Source organism: Hyla sarda, chromosome 4, assembly GCF_029499605.1.
Source record: "Hyla sarda isolate aHylSar1 chromosome 4, aHylSar1.hap1, whole genome shotgun sequence".
Classification (NCBI taxonomy): domain Eukaryota; kingdom Metazoa; phylum Chordata; class Amphibia; order Anura; family Hylidae; genus Hyla; species Hyla sarda.
In genome coordinates, this window is record NC_079192.1 from 232,455,710 (window position 1) to 232,473,011 (window position 17,302).

At 46.2% G+C, this 17,302-nt stretch overlaps 1 protein-coding gene across 1 annotated transcript in view; it reads right to left on the reverse strand.

Annotated features, from left to right (window-relative positions):
- Window positions 1–17,302, reverse strand: part of IL17REL (interleukin 17 receptor E like) — a 111,297-nt gene that overhangs the window by 65,798 nt on the left and 28,197 nt on the right. Inside the window, exon 2 of the mRNA XM_056573736.1 lies at window positions 9,895–9,922. The gene's annotated coding sequence lies outside the window, so the exon portion shown is untranslated. The remainder of the gene's footprint in view (window positions 1–9,894; window positions 9,923–17,302) is intronic.

Genomic DNA, 17,302 nt, shown 5'->3' on the forward strand with positions numbered 1-17,302 from the left:
ATTACACTGTTAAAATAGTATTTTAAGATGATTTTCTATTTCGAAATATATTGTATTTCACAAAATTAATTACAACACAGTTGCAAGGTACATGGATTGTATGGACAATAAAACATTACTATGTCATGTGGTGACTCATTTACCTCCCTCTAAGCTGCACTATCTACATTTCCCAGTGCAATGGAAACTGTGACGCGGAGAGAGTGGTGAGAAAATGTACTGTAGTAAGTTTCCGCTTTTGTTATCACATACGTCATGTGGCCAAATAGTTGAGCAGACAGTATTTCCAATTACAGTAGAAAAGCATTGCATACCAGACACATAACACATGTTCAGAGACTTGACACACTTTCTAAAAAAAAAGTATTATTAACATTTGATACACATGTCATATGTCTTAAGGAAGCGGTTCTGAGAAATTCTATAGTTTGTTTGCCTGTGGTTATACACAGGGGTGCACCTAGCCTTTCTGTTACAGAATATAATGGGCATATATGGGATTGATATCAAAGAAAAAAATATAATTTTACAAGTACAAATAAGGAAAATCTGTAACACAAGTATATGTCAGATTTATAAAAATGCTGATAACATATTGTGTAAAATTTTCAGTGTAATTTTAACCAGCAGACAAAAAATATACTTGTCTACCAGCACATATACAGTGTATATATATATGCAGGGAAGGGCTGTCTTTAGAGGTCACATGGTTAGAAAAGCAGTGAATATAGATGTGGGAGGTGTGTGTGCCCCAGAAATCAGGGATAATTACACACTGCACACTGAAGCTTTGGGCTCTCTGAGTGGAGGAGAAGGGAGTGTAATGTTGCAAAGTGACATGTGGGGCCCAACAAACTGCTGTCCAACAGTCATCTTGTGTGATAAGAACTACTGAACTTTCTGCCTGGAGGTAAAGCTGAGAGAAACTTGGTATGTGCTCAGCAAAGATTACACTTACATTGTAAACTTATATAACTTTAATGTGCAGCTATATAAGGTAATTTCATTTGCATGGAGTTCTCCTTTAATGAAAACGAGAAAGCTGAATGGAGAAGAGCACAGTGGTTTTCCTAATGAAAACTTAATCTAGAGGGCTCTGGGCAGAAGTTTTACCTTCCATCAAGACAGTGACCCTAAGCACACAGCCAAGACAACACAGGCTTAGTGAGTGTCTTTGAGAGGCCTAGCCAGAACCCCGATTTGAACAACCATCATTAGAGAGTCCTCTTTGGCTTTAACATATATTTTGACTACCCAGCATTGATCCTTGGCTAATCTGTTTCTCTTGTCACTAGTCAGTGCCAATTCTGCAAATGCAACCTGAAGATACAAAGCAGCAACGTCCAGATCCTTTTACAAGAGTTAAAATGTGAAGACCTATGCTCTGTTAAACTCTGCTAAACAGAGTGACCAGAACTAAGACTAACTTTGGAAGTGCAACTGCTTAACATTCTACTACCTATAAGTACAAATATAGTACTAGTTAAAAGCTTCAGCAAGCATCAGGATAGATGGCAGAAGGAGCTGAAACAGTGAGGGATCCAAAAAAAAATACATAGTGGGGTGCACTTCAGAAAACTAAGAGGTGCCACTTGCACAGGTAGATGATACCTACAATACAATGTCCTAAAAACTCACAGCACTCTCCTTGTCTTAAGTGATCAATTTATTGATGTTCAAAACAGTTATTAGAAATAATTCTTGCTCCTTTTATAATGTAGCAAAGATATGGTAAGGAGAAAGATCAGAGCATGTCTAATGCTGAAGTGTTTGGTTGGTGAACACAGCACTAAGTGCTCTAATGTTTCTTCTCACCATATTTCCATAGCTTAGAAAAATGCCAAGGAGGTGGTGAATTGTTCTCAATTGGTTGTTTTTCCTCCCGTCCTGAGGTTGAGAATCCAGAATATTTGTTACTTCTTTTCTCTTGCCCTCTAGGGGCCAGGAATGAAAGATGGGCCATGTTAGAGACCAATCATGAGAGAGGAGCTATGCTGGGGACTATGAATGAGATGGAAGAAGTGAGGGAACCATGCTAGGTACTAGGAACTATATTGGGAGCCAACTTGAATGTTGAATTACAGTAGATTAGAAGCCATGATAAAGACTAGGAATGAATGGGGGGCTATGCTGGGGACCAGGAATGAGATGTCGGAGAATACTTGGCATTCAGTCTGAAATAAGGGGGTCATGCTGGGGACAAGAAATAGGATATGAAGCCATGCATGGGGATCAGGAATAAACTGAGGAGCCATGGAGGGGATCAGCAATGAGACTAGGGATGAGATAGGAAACCATACTTGGGACAAGGAATGAGAGGACTACAGGGGAGCTATGCTGGCAAAAGTATTAAATGGAGAACCCTCCTTGGGGCAAGGAGTGGGGAGATACGTAATTACTGCATCAGAACCAAACCTAAAACTAAAATGAATTCATAAATACCATGCTAGAACTTGTTACGCCGAGCGCTCCGGGTCCCCGCTCCTCCCCGGAGCGCTCGCTTCACTCTCCCCGCGGCAGCGCTCCGGTCACGTCCTCTGACCCGGGGCGCTGCGATTCCGCTGCCAGCCGGGATGCGATTCGCGATGCGGGTAGCGCCCGCTCGCGATGCGCACCCCGGCTCCCCTACCTGACTCGCTCTCCGTCTGTTCTGTCCCGGCGCGCGCGGCCCCGCTCCCTAGGGCGCGCGCGCGCCGGGTCTCTGCGATTTAAAGGGCCACTGCGCCGCTGATTGGCGCAGTGGTTCCAATTAGTGTGTTCACCTGTGCACTTCCCTATATCACCTCACTTCCCCTGCACTCCCTTGCCGGATCTTGTTGCCTTAGTGCCAGTGAAAGCGTTCCTTGTGTGTTCCTTGCCTGTGTTTCCAGACCTTCTGCCGTTGCCCCTGACTACGATCCTTGCTGCCTGCCCCGACCTTCTGCTACGTCCGACCTTGCTTTTGCCTACTCCCTTGTACCGCGCCTATCTTCAGCAGCCAGAGAGGTGAGCCGTTGCTAGTGGATACGACCTGGTCACTACCGCCGCAGCAAGACCATCCCGCTTTGCGGCGGGCTCTGGTGAAAACCAGTAGTGGCTTAGAACCGGTCCACTAGCACGGTCCACGCCAATCCCTCTCTGGCACAGAGGATCCACTACCTGCCAGCCGGCATCGTGACAGTAGATCCGGCCATGGATCCCGCTGAAGTTCCTCTGCCAGTTGTCGCTGACCTCACCACGGTGGTCGCCCAGCAGTCACAACAGATAGCGCAACAAGGCCAACAGCTGTCTCAACTGACCGTTATGCTACAACAGTTACTACCACAGCTTCAGCAGTCATCTCCTCCGCCAGCTCCTGCACCTCCTCCGCAGCGAGTGGCCGCTCCTGGGATACGCTTATCCTTGCCGGATAAATTTGATGGGGACTCTAAGTTTTGCCGTGGCTTTCTTTCCCAATGTTCCCTGCATCTGGAGATGATGTCGGACCTGTTTCCCACTGAAAGGTCTAAGGTGGCTTTCGTAGTCAGCCTTCTGTCCGGAAAAGCCCTGTCATGGGCCACACCGCTCTGGGACCGCAATGACCCCGTCACTGCCTCTGTACACTCCTTCTTCTCGGAAATCCGAAGTGTCTTTGAGGAACCTGCCCGAGCCTCTTCTGCTGAGACTGCCCTGTTGAACCTGGTCCAGGGTAATTCTTCCGTTGGCGAGTATGCCGTACAATTCCGTACTCTTGCTTCAGAATTGTCCTGGAATAATGAGGCCCTCTGCGCGACCTTCAAAAAAGGCCTATCCAGCAACATTAAAGATGTTCTGGCCGCACGAGAAATTCCTGCTAATCTACATGAACTTATTCACCTAGCCACTCGCATTGACATGCGTTTTTCCGAAAGGCGTCAGGAACTCCGCCAAGATATGGACTCTGTTCGCACGAGGCGTTTCTTCTCCTCGGCTCCTCTCTCCTCTGGTCCCCTGCAATCTGTTCCTGTGCCTCCCGCCGTGGAGGCTATGCAGGTCGACCGGTCTCGCCTGACACCTCAAGAGAGGACACGACGCCGTATGGAGAACCTCTGCCTGTACTGTGCTAGTACCGAACACTTCCTGAGAGATTGTCCTATCCGTCCTCCCCGCCTGGAAAGACGTACGCTGACTCCGCACAAAGGTGAGACAGTCCTTGATGTCTACTCTGCTTCTCCACGTCTTACTGTGCCTGTGCGGATGTCTGCCTCTGCCTTCTCCTTCTCTACAGTGGCCTTCTTGGACTCTGGATCTGCAGGAAATTTTATTTTGGCCTCTCTCGTCAACAGGTTCAACATCCCGGTGACCAGTCTCACCAGACCCCTCTACATCAATTGTGTAAATAATGAAAGATTGGACTGTACCATACGTTTCCGCACGGAGCCCCTTCTTATGAGCATTGGATCTCATCATGAGAGGATTGAACTTTTGGTCCTCCCCAATTGCACCTCGGAAATTCTCCTTGGACTTCCCTGGCTTCAACTTCATTCCCCTACCCTGGATTGGTCCACTGGGGAGATCAAGAGTTGGGGGTCCTCTTGTTCCAAGAACTGTCTAAAACCGGTTCCCAGTAACCCTTGCCGTAACTCTGTGGTTCCTCCAGTAACCGGTCTCCCTAAGGCCTATATGGACTTCGCGGATGTTTTCTGCAAAAAACAAGCTGAGACTCTACCTCCTCACAGGCCTTATGATTGCCCTATCGACCTCCTCCCGGGCACTACTCCACCCCGGGGCAGAATTTATCCTCTCTCTGCCCCAGAGACTCTTGCCATGTCCGAATACGTCCAGGAGAATCTAAAAAAGGGCTTTATCCGTAAATCCTCCTCTCCTGCCGGAGCCGGATTTTTCTTTGTGTCCAAAAAAGATGGCTCCCTACGTCCTTGCATTGACTACCGCGGTCTTAATAAAATCACGGTTAAGAACCGCTACCCCTTACCCCTCATCTCTGAACTCTTTGATCGCCTCCAAGGTGCCCACATCTTCACTAAATTGGACTTAAGAGGCGCCTATAACCTCATCCGCATCAGAGAGGGGGACGAGTGGAAAACGGCATTCAACACCAGAGATGGACACTTTGAGTATCTGGTCATGCCCTTTGGACTGTGCAACGCCCCTGCCGTCTTCCAAGACTTTGTCAATGAAATTTTTCGTGATCTGTTATACTCCTGTGTTGTTGTATATCTGGACGATATCCTAATTTTTTCTGCCAATCTAGAAGAACACCGCCAGCATGTCCGTATGGTTCTTCAGAGACTTCGTGACAACCAACTCTATGCCAAAATTGAGAAATGTCTGTTTGAATGCCAATCTCTTCCTTTTCTAGGATATTTGGTCTCTGGCCAGGGACTACAGATGGATCCAGACAAACTCTCTGCCGTCTTAGATTGGCCACGCCCCTCCGGACTCCGTGCTATCCAACGCTTTTTGGGGTTCGCCAATTATTACAGGCAATTTATTCCACATTTTTCTACCATTGTGGCTCCTATCGTGGCTTTAACCAAAAAAAATGCTGATCCCAAGTCCTGGCCTCCTCAAGCAGAAGACGCCTTTAAACGACTCAAGTCTGCCTTTTCTTCGGCTCCCGTCCTCTCCAGGCCTGACCCTTCCAAACCCTTCCTATTGGAGGTTGATGCCTCCTCAGTGGGAGCTGGAGCTGTTCTTCTACAAAAAAATTCTTCCGGGCATGCTGTCACTTGTGGTTTTTTCTCTAGGACCTTCTCTCCAGCGGAGAGGAACTACTCCATCGGGGATCGAGAGCTTCTAGCCATTAAATTAGCACTTGAGGAATGGAGGCATCTGCTGGAGGGATCAAGTTCTCCTGTTATTATCTACACCGACCACAAGAACCTCTCCTACCTCCAGTCTGCCCAACGGCTGAATCCTCGCCAGGCCCGGTGGTCTCTGTTCTTTGCCCGATTTAATTTTGAGATTCACTTTCGTCCTGCCGATAAGAACATTAGGGCCGATGCTCTCTCTCGTTCCTCGGATGCCTCAGAAGTTGAACTCTCTCCGCAACACATCATTCCACCTGACTGCCTGATCTCCACTTCTCCTGCCTCCATCAGGCAGACTCCTCCAGGAAAGACCTTTGTTTCTCCTCGCCAACGCCTCGGAATCCTCAAATGGGGTCACTCCTCCCATCTCGCAGGTCATGCGGGTATCAAGAAATCTGTGCAACTCATCTCCCGCTTCTATTGGTGGCCGACTCTGGAGACGGATGTTGTGGACTTTGTGCGAGCCTGCACTATCTGTGCCCGGGATAAGACTCCTCGCCAGAAGCCCGCTGGTTTTCTTCATCCTCTGCCTGTTCCCGAACAGCCTTGGTCTCTGATTGGTATGGATTTTATTACTGATTTACCCCCTTCCCGTGGCAACACTGTTATTTGGGTGGTCGTTGATCGATTCTCCAAAATGGCACATTTCATCCCTCTTCCTGGTCTTCCTTCTGCGCCTCAGTTGGCTAAACAATTTTTTGTACACATTTTTCGTCTTCACGGGTTGCCTACGCAGATTGTCTCGGATAGAGGCGTCCAATTCGTGTCTAAATTCTGGAGGGCTCTCTGTAAACAACTCAAGATTAAATTTAATTTTTCTTCTGCATATCATCCCCAGTCCAATGGACAAGTAGAAAGGATTAACCAGATCTTGGGTGATTATTTGCGACATTTTGTTTCCTCCCGCCAGGATGACTGGGCAGATCTCCTCCCATGGGCCGAATTCTCGTATAACTTCAGGGTCTCTGAGTCTTCCTCCAAATCCCCATTTTTCGTGGTGTACGGCCGTCACCCTCTTCCCCCCCTCCCTACTCCCTTGCCCTCTGGTCTGCCCGCTGTGGATGAAATTTCTCGTGACCTTTCCATCATATGGAGAGAGACCCAAAATTCTCTCTTACAGGCTTCATCACGCATGAAGAAGTTCGCGGATAAGAAAAGAAGAGCTCCCCCCGTTTTTTCCCCTGGAGACAAGGTATGGCTCTCCGCTAAATATGTCCGCTTCCGTGTCCCTAGCTACAAGTTGGGACCACGCTATCTTGGTCCTTTCAAAATTTTGTGTCAAATTAATCCTGTCTCTTATAAACTTCTTCTTCCTCCCTCTCTTCGTATCCCTAATGCCTTTCACGTCTCTCTTCTCAAACCACTCATCCTCAACCGTTTTTCTCCCAAATCTGTTCCTCCCACTCCTGTTTCCGGCTCCTCGGACATCTTCTCGGTCAAAGAAATTTTAGCTGCCAAAAAGGTCAGAGGAAAAAATTTTTTTTTAGTGGACTGGGAGGGTTGTGGTCCTGAAGAGAGATCCTGGGAACCTGAGGACAACATCCTAGACAAAAGTCTGCTCCTCAGGTTCTCAGGCTCTAAGAAGAGGGGGAGACCCAAGGGGGGGGGTACTGTTACGCCGAGCGCTCCGGGTCCCCGCTCCTCCCCGGAGCGCTCGCTTCACTCTCCCCGCGGCAGCGCTCCGGTCACGTCCTCTGACCCGGGGCGCTGCGATTCCGCTGCTAGCCGGGATGCGATTCGCGATGCGGGTAGCGCCCGCTCGCGATGCGCACCCCGGCTCCCCTACCTGACTCGCTCTCCGTCTGTTCTGTCCCGGCGCGCGCGGCCCCGCTCCCTAGGGCGCGCGCGCGCCGGGTCTCTGCGATTTAAAGGGCCACTGCGCCGCTGATTGGCGCAGTGGTTCCAATTAGTGTGTTCACCTGTGCACTTCCCTATATCACCTCACTTCCCCTGCACTCCCTTGCCGGATCTTGTTGCCTTAGTGCCAGTGAAAGCGTTCCTTGTGTGTTCCTTGCCTGTGTTTCCAGACCTTCTGCCGTTGCCCCTGACTACGATCCTTGCTGCCTGCCCCGACCTTCTGCTACGTCCGACCTTGCTTTTGCCTACTCCCTTGTACCGCGCCTATCTTCAGCAGCCAGAGAGGTGAGCCGTTGCTAGTGGATACGACCTGGTCACTACCGCCGCAGCAAGACCATCCCGCTTTGCGGCGGGCTCTGGTGAAAACCAGTAGTGGCTTAGAACCGGTCCACTAGCACGGTCCACGCCAATCCCTCTCTGGCACAGAGGATCCACTACCTGCCAGCCGGCATCGTGACAGAACTGAGATCAGTACACAGTTAGGATGCCACAGTCAAAGGGAAACTGTTCATAAATAGGGAAACAGGAAGAAGCAAAGTACATAAAGTCCTGGCTGTAAATGTTGGCACCCCTGAAATTTTTTCTAGAAAATGAAGTATTTCTCACAGGAAAGGATTGCAGTAACACACGTTTTGCTATACACGTTTATTCCCTTTGTGTGTATTGAAACTAAACCAAAAAAGGGAGGAACATAATGTAACACCAAACACCAAATATGGGCTGGACAAAATTATTGGCACCCTTTCAAAATTGTGAAAAAATAAGATTGTTTTAAGCATTTGATGCTCCTTTAAACTCACCTGAGACAAGTAACAGGTGTGGGCAATATAAAAATCACACCTGAAAGCAGATAAAAAGAAGAGAAGTTCACTTAGTCTTTGCATTGTGTGTCTGTGTGTGCCACACTAAGCATGGACAACAGAAAGAGGAGAAGAAAACTGTCTGAGGACTTGCAAACCAAAATTGTGGAAAAATATCAACAATCTCAAGGTTACAAGTCCATCTCCAGAGCTATAGATTTGCCTTTGTCCAAAGTGCGCAACATTGTCAAGAAGTTTGCAACCCATGGCACTGTAGCTAATCTCCCTGGGCATGGACGGAAGAGAAAAATTGATGAAAAGTGTCAACACAGGATAGTCCGGATGGTGGATAAGCAGCCCCAAACAAGTTCCAAAGATATTCAAGCTGTCCTGCAGGCTCAGGGAGCATCAGTGTCAGTGCAAACTATCCGTCAACATTTAAATGAAATGCTATGGCAGGAGACCCAGGAGGACCCCACTGCTGACACAGAGACATAAAAAAAAGCAAGACTACATCTTGTGAACAGATCAGACCATGATAGAGCTTTTTGGTAAAGCACATCATTCTACTGTTTACCGAAAATGGAATGAGGCCTACAAAGAAAAGAACACAGTACCTACAGTGAAATATGGTGGAGGTTCAATGATGTTTTGGGGTTGTTTTGCTGCCTCTGGCACTGGGTTCCTTGAATGTGTGCAAGGCATCATGAAATCTGAGAATCACCAATGGATTTTAGGTCGCACTGTACAGCCCAGTGTCAGAAAGCTGGGTTTGCATCCGAGATCTTGGGTCTTCCAGCAGGACAATGACCGCAAACATACACCAAAAAGTAACCAGAAATGGATGGCAACAAAGCACTGGAGAGTTCTGAAGTAGCAAGCAATGAGTCCAGATCTAAATCCCATTTCAGATCTTAAAATTGCTGTTGGGAAAAGGTGCCCTTCCAATAAGAGAGACCTGGAGCAGTTTGCAAAGGAAGAGTGGTCCAACATTGCGGCTGAGAGGTGTAAGAATGGTTATAGTTGATGGTTATAGGAAGCGACTGATTTCAGTTATTTTTTCCAAAGGGTGTGCAAACAAATATTAAGTTAAGGGTGCCAATAATTTTGTCCAGCCCATTTTTGGAGTTTGGTGACATTATGTCCAATTTGCTTTTTTTTCCTCCCTTTTTTTGTTTAGTTCCAATACACACAAAGAGAATAAGCATGTGTATAGCAAAACATGTGTTACTGCATTCCTTTTCTGTGAGAAATACTTCATTTCCTAGAAAAATTTCAGGGGTGCCAACATTTATGGCCATGACTATAACAACTGTGCCGCTCAATAAATCTAGTACTGCTGACTGGGGTGTGCTTTTACATAAGACAGCCTATTTTAAATGCAGATTTTAGTAAATTCCACCCAAAGTGTTTCTTTATCTTTTACATATTCAATGGATTAAAAAAAAATAAGAAATCAATATACTTACATGTTGGTTTGCGTTTACAATGAACTCCCTAAAATAAAACAGACACAGAAAAATTATTATTTTATTATAATATAATTTATAATATAATTATTAAATAATTATAAAAAAAAACGATTAAATCATCGTGCAAAGATGCAGTTAAAATAACATTCATGGAATTTCAAACACAAATAGTAACAAGAGAGTTTAACAGGGTACTCTGGTGGAAAACATTTTTTTTTTTAGGCCTTTATAAATCAACTGGTGCCAAGTTAAGCAGATTTGTAAATGACTTCTATTAAAAAATCTTTACTCTTCCTGTACTTTTTAGCAGCTGTATGTTACTGAGGATATTCTGTTCTTTTTCAATTTCTTTTTTGTCTTGTCCACAGTGCTCTCTGCTGACACCTGATGCCAGTATCAGGAACTGTCCAGACCAGCATAAGTTTGCTATGGGGATTTTATCCTGCTCTGAACAGTTCCTGATACAGACATTAGGTGTCAGCAGAGAGCACTGTGGACAAGACTCAAAAGAAATTGAAAAAGAACAGAATTTCCTCTGTAGCATACAGCTGCTAAAAAGGACAGTAAGGGTAAAGATTTTTTAATAGAAGTAATTTACAAATCTGTTTAACTTTCTGGCACCAGTTCATTAAAAAAAAAAAAAAGAAAAAGTTTTCCACCGTAGTACCCCTTTAAGAAACAATTAAATGTTATTATGAGTCATCGGGGTAATGCAAGCTTTAGGGTGAACTGGATTTCTCAAAAAGGGGTATTGATCAAATTGGGATTTAAATATGTTGGATTATTCCATGATGATAAGATACGCCTTAACATTAAGACTGGCGGGGTCCAACCTCTGAGACCCTTGTTGATCCTTGCTGTTAAGGGGCAAAAGCATATTGATCTTTTTCTCTGCATAGCAGCGCACCCAGGCACCTGTGTGTAGGGGGGAAATTACCCCAACTGCTCCATTTATGTCAATGCTCTAGTTCCCTGAATAGTGGGGGAGGTCACTGTACCTGGCGGGCTGAAGGCCAAAACAAGCACAATTGCATTAGGGTACGTTCACACGTACAGGATCTGCTGCATATTTTGTGCAGCTGATTTTGCTACTCATAGATGTTAATAGGTGCCAAAATCAGGTGCAAAAAATATGCAGCAAAAATATGCATCAGATCCTGTTTGTGTTAATGTACCCCTAAGGAAGAAACACAAATCGGTACCACCCAGCAAACATCATTTTGCACAGGAAAAAAAGGGAGACTTGGGTAATGAGGCAATAAGCCGAGGGCCTACAGATAAACTTCCAATATAGAATCCACAGCACTCGTGAGAATCAGCTTTCAATATTCTTGCTCCAGTGCTGTCTAATAAACAGTAGGAAAGATCAACACCAACTTATGTTTTACATCATGTGACACTTTATAAGATGTGAAACATAAGTTGGTGCTGATCTATCCTCCCATTTATTGTACTGTACTGCAACAATAACATTGAATACTGCTTCTCACTAGTGCCATGGATTCTGTATTGGAACTCTGTTTCTAATTCAGCACAACACATTGTATTGAGAATTTATGAGAATCTGTGTAGTCAGATTCCCATTGATCAATATGTGGTGGTATACCTTAGCAATTTTTCATCATTTAAAATTGTGGTCAATTACGGTCAATAAATTGTGGTCAATTGCGGTCAATGAAGCGATTAACATGACCATACTTTAAAGCAGCATGTTACATCTTTGGTGGTATTACTTATGTTTCTACTGCAGCAAGACAGACTTAAAAGAGTATGAGTAGTGCAAATTAGAACACATAACTGCTTTTTTCCTAAAAAGCAATATTTTTGCTCATTGGCTGTGCCTGATTTTTCAGATCTTCCCTGTTCGCTTCAAAGAGACTGAACTACAATGACAGACACAACATACAGACACCAGTGCCACTGTTTCTGAAAAAAAAGGGCCATGTTTTTCACATCTCATACAACCCTTCAATAATACATAAACATTTTTTTCTAAAAAGAAATGCATATAACCATAGAAATGCATATGTACAGTAACTGTATGATTTCATGTTGCCATAATAAAAAAATATACTTGAATGAACAGAAAAAAAAATCTCTTCAGACATTCCAATGGGGGTTGAGCAGGGCCGTCCATCTTCGCTCATCTACGCTGCAGCGACTGTCCACATTCCGGTGGGGAGGGTGAGCCGGTGCGGGCCGTCGATCTTCACCGGGAGGCCCTCTTCTCCGCTCCGGGCCGGCCCCGGACTAGTGATGCTGCATTGATGCCGCTGCGCACGGATGTTACTGACGCGGCGGTGGCAATGCAGCATCACTAGGAGCGGAGAAGAGGGCCTCCCAGTGAAGATGGATGGCGCAGACCGGCTCACCCTCCCCACCGGTATGTGGATGGTCCCTGCAGATTAGATTGGTGAAGATGGATGGCTGCTAGGCAACAGGAAAGGACCGAGAGAGCAACAACTGCGGTGGTGAGTAGACAACAAGAGAGGGGGGTCTGTATGATGACGGGGGTGTCTGGATGATGACAGGGGGGTCTGGATGATGACGGGGGGTTGAAAGGGGGTGAGGATGATGTGGGGGATGATGACGAGGAGGGGATGATGACGGGGCGGTCTGCATGATTACTGGGGGGATGATGAAAGGGGAGGGGGGGGATGATGGATGATGACAGCGGGGGGATGATGTATTTCCCACCCTAGGCTTATACTCAAGTCAACAAGTTTTCCCAGGCTTATGGGGTGAAACTAGGAGCCTCGGCTTATATCCACGTCGGCTTATACTTGTGTATATACGGTAATTACTAAACCATTAACCTTTGTATACGCCCTAAAACATTAACGTATGTATACGCCCTTGCGTCCTGGTACTTAAGGACGAAGGGCGTATCCATACGCCCGTGGGAATTTCGGTCCCCGCCAAACGCCAGGCGGGGACCTGACCGGGATGACTGCTTATATCAATCAGCAGGCACCCCGCGCAAATGCCTAGGGGGTCATCAGACTCCCCCATGTTGGTGATCGGCACAAAGCGCAAGTGAATTCACTACGTCATTACGGGTCTATGGTGACCCGGTGACCCGGAATATAAGAGGGATCATGGTTGTCTAAGACACCCACGATCCTCCTGAAGGGAAACAGAGTGTGGTGGCAGGGGTGCCACCCCTCCTATCCCTGCTATTGATGGTCTAGATGCGACCACCAATAGCAGATCGGTGGGCGGGGGATGTTTACTTTTGTTTTCCCCGTCCTGCCCACCCAAAATAGGCGGGGCAGAACGGGTAAAACGAAGAGGACCGGGTGCCGACGTCCACTTACCCGTCCGGAGGCAGCGGAGCGACGGTGATCGGCGGGCGGCATGCGGCAGAAGAGGACGGCTCTTTGGATCCGACGGAAGCCGGTAAGTTGCCTAGCAACATCTGGGGGGCTACAGTCTGAGACTATTATACAGTGGTCTCTAACCTGTAGCCCTCCAGATGTTGCAAAACTACAACTCCCAGCATGCCCAGACAGCTGTTTGCTGTTTGGGCATCCTGAAATATGTAGTTTTGCAACAGCTGGAGGACTGCAGTTTGAGACCACTATACAGTGGTCTCTAAACTGTATCCCTCCAGATCTTGCAACACTACAACTCCTAGCATGCCCAAACAGCTCTTTTCTGTCTGGGCATGCTGGGATTTGCAGTTTTGCAACATCTGGAGGGTCACAGTTTGGAGATCACTGGGCAGTGGTCTATAAATTGTAGCCCTCCAGATGTTGCAAAGCTGCAAATCCCAGCATGCCCACACAGCAAAGAGCTGTCTGGACATGCTGGGAGTTGTAGTTGCGTACCTCCAGCTATTGCATAACTACATCTCCCAGCCTGCCCTTCGGCGATCAGTTCATGCTGGGAGTTGTAGTATTGCAACAGCTGGAGGCACACAGGTTGGAAAATACTGAGTTAGGTAACAGAACCTAACTTAAGGTTTTCCAACCAGTGTCTACAAGAAAATCTGGGTCTACAAGAACACGAAAGTGTAAAAAATGACGATTTTGAATTTTCTCCTTCACTTTGCTGCTATTCCTGTGAAACACCTAAAGGGTTAAAAAAAACTTACTGAATGTCATTTTGGATACTTTTAGGGGTGCAGTTTTAATAATGGGGTCATTTGTGGGGTATTTCTAATTTGAAGGCCCTTCAAATCCACTTCAAAACTGAACTGGTCCCTGAAAAATTCCAATTTTGAAAATTTTGGGAAAAATTGAAAAATTGCTGCTGAACTTTGAAGTCCTCTGATGTCTTCCAAAAGTAAAAACATGTCAACTTTATGATACAAGCAAAAAGTAGACATATTGTATTTGTGAATCAATATATAATTTATTTGGAATGTCTATTTTCCTTCCAAGCAGAGAGCTTCAAAGTTAGAAAAATGCAACATTTTAAAACTTTTCATCAAATTTTTGAATTTTTCAGCAATAAATGATGCAAGTATCGATGAAAAATTACCACTACCATAAAGTAGAATATGTCACGAAAAAACATTCTCAGAATCAAATTTATAAGTAAAAGCATCCCAGAGTTATTAATGCTTAAATTGACAGTGGTCAGATTTGCAAAAAATGCTCTCGTCCTTAGGGTCATAATGGGCTCCGTCCCCAAGGGGTTAAACTATGTCAGGACTTTCCGACATACCGTCTCCAAGAGAGTGCCCCCCCCCCCCCACACACACACACACACACTAAACATTTTCTGTGCTCACACATTCCCCTGACTGTATTGTTACTTAAGTCTTCCTTTTTCTTCTGCCTGTATAGTTTTTGAGATTTGGGAGACAGGCATTGCCAGACTACTTAGGAATTTAGAAAGTAAGAGAAATGTGCACGATTCCCTGGCAATGAAAAAAAAAGGTCCCACTCCCATGTGGGCATATTTAATTTGTCACACAGTAAGGGATTACATGTTTTAATACAATTCTGACCAACACTTTATAGTCTAAAATAGGCCAGAAGTTAGAAAAAAAGGGGTCAACAAATACATTTAATACAGAAATATTTTCAGTGACTGGAAAGTTCTAACATCAGTGATACATGACATGCTTTGAATATGCTTTTTACCTTCTACTTCCTCAATCAGGATTTGTCAGTGCAGACTTATTGTGAAACCAGAAAGCCTGTCATTTATAGTTTATTACAAACAAAATATACACAAAACCCAGCACTACTGCCCTTTACTTCCTCCTTTCCTTTATTCTGTGATTACATTTCCCTCTATTTTAGTATCTTTTAACTTCTTTTTTAGACATCAAAATTCACAATATGTCCAAATCCAACAAAATAGGATATGTAGACATATTACAGGAATTCCACTTGCAGCAGTCCCCCATTGATTTCAATGGGATTTAGCTGCTTTGTTCACCAAAGTTTCATAGCAGAACTATCAAGAAGGAATTTGATTCTGCAGGAAAGTTGAATCTTTTCACTTTCAAGGTCATATTTCAATGGCATGGCACTCTTCTCTGACTGAAAACAAATCTCCCTCTTTAGGATGGAATACAATTTCATGTTCGTATTTTAGTAGCTCCCCCTCTGTGTGGAATGAATGCAGTATGTGGTTGTATATTTACTCTACACAATGCCATATGCTTCGCCAAGAACGACTTAACGCTGACTTGAAAAGTAGATTAACTGAAACAGGACTCACTGGCAAAGCCAGGGTTAACTAGGCTTCTGCCCAGCAGGCTTGCTGGAGAAAAGAGCCTCATAGGAGCCCCTTCCCTGGCTTGAGTCAGGTTTACACACAATGATTAGACCTCCTTCTCCTTCCCTGGTCTAGCCAAGATTAACTAACTAGTATGTTCAAACTGTCTCGGGAGAGATAGGGGCAGCACAGAGAATATAAACCCTAGCACAATCATATACCTTAGTGTAGGCACATATTAAAGGAAATCTCTAGCAAAAACAACTTATCCCCTATCCACAGAATAGGGGATTAGTGTTTGATCACGGGGGATCCGAATGCTGGAACCCCCAGCGATCTGCTGCACAGGGCCACGGCTCCCGTGTAGGAGGCGTGTCGACCGCAGCATGACGCCGCGGCCGAAACGCCTCCTCCATGAAGTTCTATGGGAGAGGCAGGGATGCAGCAGAGCCATAGAGCTGTATGGGGAGGGTTCGTTGAGGGGGCGTGCCAGAGCGGCAATGCCGGGTCCCAGCGGTCGGACCCCCCGCGATCAAACACTTATCCCCTATCCTGTGGATAGGGGATTAGTTGTTATCGCTGCAGATGTCCTTTAAGCAGTGTAAAGCAATACAGTACATGTCACACAAGTTCACAAGTTAAAACTTAAAGGGGTACTCCGGTACCACAGCTTTATGGTTATCTAGCGTGTTTGTAGCACATCATGTCTGTTTTTTACTGACCTCTTTTCTGTGATGGAAGTTCAGTAGTTTTTCTGGTTGCTTTTGATTGTTGTACACATTCACGGCCATGTTTGTTCACTGTTGTGAACAAGACGTCTGTACTGCAAGCGTTGCTGTTTTATTTTCCTCCTGAAATGGTTTTGCCCCTTTTACACACCCCGTAATGAATATTCATTGAATTGTTGTTGTTCCGTGATTGGTTGGGAGTTCCGTCCTTTTTCACACAGTACAAGATGACAGCGGAAGGATGGATGTCTCCCACTGTCAGCCAGCCCTGCGCTCGTGGCTCACAGTGAACTGAATACCCTGTATCAGCGCTGTGGCTGACATGTAACCCTCCCCCAACATGAGGACCGTGCAATCAGGGGAATTCCCCCCCGCGGGCGCACAGTCCCCATGGTGGTGAAATTAGTAACATGTCAGCCGCAGCGCTATCATGATACCCCCCGCGTCAGCTTCTCACTCCGCAGTCCCCTCATCAGGGAATGAATGGTCAGCCGCAGCGTGCTGTACCCACATCGGGAAACTAATCATAAGTGACCCACGAACGCTGCTCTGCTTCAACCCCCCCCCAAAGCGATGTCCCCACATCGGGGAAAGGATTAACTGTGAGCACGTCGGGGAATAAATGATTTGTGAGCCGTGGGTGCAGGGCTTCTGTTCCCCGTTTGAGGATCGGAGAACAGAAGCTGTCACCTCCCCCTGCAAGTGCTGAAAGCCAGTGAGCCTCGGGCGCTGCAGAGGTTCTGCTCTGTAGCACCTAGCACCTGTTGCTCATACTGGCTTTCTACTCTGCAGCGCCCGCGGCTCACACTGGCTTTCTGCTCTGCAGCACCCGTGGCTCACTGACTTTCAGCGCTTGCAGGGGGAGGCGACAGCTTCTGTTCTCCAATCCCCGAACAGGGATCGGGGAACAGAAGCCTTGCACCCGTGGCTCACAAATCATTCATTCCCCAACATGGGGAGAATGTGCAGCGCTGCGGCTCACAGTTAACCCTGTGGGGGGG